At 43.9% G+C, this 3,682-nt stretch overlaps 1 pseudogene; it reads left to right on the forward strand.

The window, feature by feature from the left end:
- Positions 1-1,306: 1,306 nt before the first annotated feature.
- Positions 1,307-2,388, forward strand: LOC116936756 (annotated as a pseudogene).
- Positions 2,389-3,682: the final 1,294 nt, after the last annotated feature.

The raw sequence follows: 3,682 nt of genomic DNA on the forward strand, positions 1-3,682 counted from the left end.
GATGGACTGTACCGGTTCCGGATAATGTCATTTAGGCTATGCTAAGAACCAAGCACATTCCAACGGCTAATGCATATGGTGTTGGCAGGATGGAAGTGGGCCGATTGTCCGGTCTACATGGATGACGTGGTCATCTCTGGAAAAGTTGCCGAAGAGCATTTGGAGAGGCTGAGAAAAGTCTTGTCGTGCTCCCAAAAGGCTAATTTAAAGTTGAAGATGGAAAAATGTACCTTCGGGAACGAGCGTGTGCAAATTCTGGGTTACGTTGTAAGCAAAGCCTGAATCGAACCTGACCCGGAGCCTTTTAAGGCTATACAAATGTTCCCGCTGCTGAACCCTAATGCCAATGAAAAGCAAAGAGGAAGTGGGTGAAGAGCTTTGAAGGTCTTTGCTCATTTTACCGCAAGTTTCTTCAGAACTTCGCCCAGGCAAACCCGCTTCCGGTAATGAAAGGTAAAGGGGTTTTCGTTGGGGAGAACCGGAACAGAACAGTTTCGCCGAGCTGAAGACTGCACTGGTAAAGGCAGCGCAACTTGCTCATCCGGGCTATTCCAAGAATTTCGAAGTGCATTCTGATGCCTTTTATTACGGCATAGGAACAGCGCTGATGCAGGAAAGAAACGGGCACCCTATGCCAATTTGTTTCGTCAGCAGGATATTGAACAATTCAGAAAGGAATTACACGATGACGGATAAGAGTGCCTCGCTATTACATAGGCTGTAAAGAAATTTTGGCCATACATTCATCATCATGCCTTATGTTGGCTGATGACCAAGCAGGAGCTAAGCAGCTGGCTAGAGAGATGGAGTTTGTCGTTGCAAGAGTACGACCTTTCAGCTGCTAGAAGAAAGGAAGCTTGCACGAAGACGCAGATCCCCTATCGTGTTACCATATAAAAGAAAGGGGTGAGAAGAGCAGGTGGTGGCCATCCCATTCGCGGTCATAGGCTTGGATACGTGGTCTTGGACGGATTGTCAAAACCGGGTAAATCTTGACATTTTATGGTGCCGTAACCCAGGATAAGAACCTGGGGTGTTGGCGTCAGAAAACATGAAGGTTCTGAAAGACCTGATTCAGGCAGTCAAATCTTGAAATATCCAGTGTTGTCGTCATCAACGCGTGGTGGTCCAGACACACTCTGCAGCAGCAGGCTTCACGCAATCACAACGTAGGAACATCCACTTCCATCCGCATTCATCCACTCTCATCCGCATCATCCGCACTCATTTTTCACTTCATCAACGTCCATCTAAAGATAGAGCCAGGTTTGAAGGTCCAGACAAAAAAAAATTCTCCTTCGAAATAATGGCGGATCTGAAGCGTTTGTTGGCTCTGAGGAGCGGCAGTAGAGTTATTGCTGCAAGATTAATCGAAAAGCTCAAAAACGTATTTGTAGATGAAAATATGGAACCATCTCGGGAAATTCATGAGCTAGAAAGCAAGTTAACTGAACTCAAAACATGGTATGACACGCTTGAAGATTTTGATCAGCAAATTCTGCTAGTCACTGAAAAAGAAGAGTTGCAGAAGGAAATCAAAAAAACTTATGTTGAAAATAGCATCAATCAAGACGCTGGGGATCTCTGTCATTACCGAATCAACGTAATGGCGTCGTGCAAATCCAGGCGTTGTTTCAACTTCACAACCAACACCCATTTTGCCTTCTCGAGCAACCAGTCGACCAAAAATCGCTTTGCCATGTTTCAATGGTCATGTCTAGCATTGGCAACTTTTTTGGCAAGCTTTCGTTGCTGAAATTTAGAGTGATGACTCGCTAGCTGACATAAACAAGTTCAACTATGTCTTAGGTCAACTAGATAAAAATGTGTTGACCACAGTAGCAGGCTTAACTCCATGAAACGAAAATTACGGAGTTTTGGTGGATATTCTCAAAGAGCACTATGGAAGAAAACCTAAGGTTATCGCAGCCTAGATGAGAACATTGTACCACTTACCAAAGCTGGAAGCTAATCTAAAGTGCCTTCGTGGCTTCTACGATCAAGTGGAGTCTTATGTTTGTGGTCTGGAATCTTTGGGCAAGCCCCCTGATACATATAGTGACTTGCTTGTATGTATCCTTCTAGATAAACTCCCTATTGACGTACGCAAAAATGTCACTCGAAAGCATGATAAAGACGAATTCACTCTTGATCAATTCAGAAACGCTCTAAAGGGAGAAATAAGAGTTATAGAAGCAGGACAAATTTCGTTACCGTCATTAAGTCTACCACCGAGTAAGCAGCATCATTCCAGATAATCAACTAGTATGTTCAATGGCGTAATGAGTCAGAAGCCTGAACATCTAGTGTCCCAATGTGCTACAGTGTCTTCAGTCGAAGAAAGAAAAAGGATCGTTCAACGGAAACGTCTTTTCTTTAATTGTTTAAGTGCCGAACATCAAAGGAAAGATTGGCAATCTCGGGCAGTCTGCAGGATCTGCCGGAGCAAGCATCATACTAGCCTGCACGATTCTTTAAAACCAACCAGCGTCGTAGCTCCGGCAGTAAAAAATGCTCATTATCAAGTAAAGAGTCTAAACGTCACACACCACGCAGCTATAATCACCCACAAGAGTACAAGTTCCGTCAGCGTGGTATTTCAGCTATTCTTAAAGCACGCTCAGCCAAGTGTGAGGTAAAAGTAAAATTTATGTTTGACGAAGGCGCACAAAGAAGTTGGACTACGCGCGATCTAGCAAAACAACTTGGACATCACGTTTAAACGCTTTCTCAATAGACGATGATAGATTTGGAACTTGGGCGTGCAGGCGATCAGTATCACGGTTCCATATTAGTCCAAGTGAAGAAAGGAACAGGAACATTTTATGACCCACTGGGATTTTATGCGCCGTTTGCAGTGAGTGGAAAAATGCTCATCCAAGATCTCTGCATGAAGAAGGTAAAGGTAGATGAAGAATTGGACAGTGATCACTTGAAGAGGTGGAAGGAAATAGGGTCTTCAATCGTCGAAGCTATAAAGCAACAAATTATGTCAGTGAAAAGATCTTATTTCGGTGCTGCCTCAGCGGTACGAAACCTTCACATTTTCTGCGATGCTAGTCGGAGAGCTTATGGCGTGGTGAGTTACTTAGTGCATCAAGGAGAAGTATCGTTCGTCGAATCAAAGGCTAGAATTAAGCCAATCAAGAGCCACCAAAGAGAAGAAGATAAAGAGTTATCTATCCCTGAATCAGAGCTGATGGCGTCCTACCTGGGTGTTTTCATCACCTCCATCATCATTTTAGCTTTGGAGCCACGCGGATTTAAACTGAAAATTTACCTGTGGAGCGACAGCCAGATTGTCCATCATTGGATCTTTAAAGAAGATGGCCGTCCACATCAGTTCATCACCAATCACGTAAAAAAGATACGGGACTTCAATAGGACCCATGCAGCTACGTGGAAATATGTTTCATCGGCAGATAATCCAGCCGACATCCTATCCAGAGGTGCCTCCTTCAACAACAACAACAAGCGTCAAAATTGTGGAAGGTGGGGCAGGAATGGTTCAAAAATCGCAAGAAATGGCCAACTTGGTCGGTGACGGAATTCAAAAATTCCAAAGTAATGCATGTAGTGGTAAGAACCACTAACCCAGGTGCGAAGGAAGAAGAAATATCTACTATGATAGACCCAGCAAAATATAGTTTCAATATGTTGCTTCGGGTAACGGTTCGAATGT

This window comes from Daphnia magna, linkage group LG2 (genome assembly GCF_020631705.1).
Source record: "Daphnia magna isolate NIES linkage group LG2, ASM2063170v1.1, whole genome shotgun sequence".
Classification (NCBI taxonomy): domain Eukaryota; kingdom Metazoa; phylum Arthropoda; class Branchiopoda; order Diplostraca; family Daphniidae; genus Daphnia; species Daphnia magna.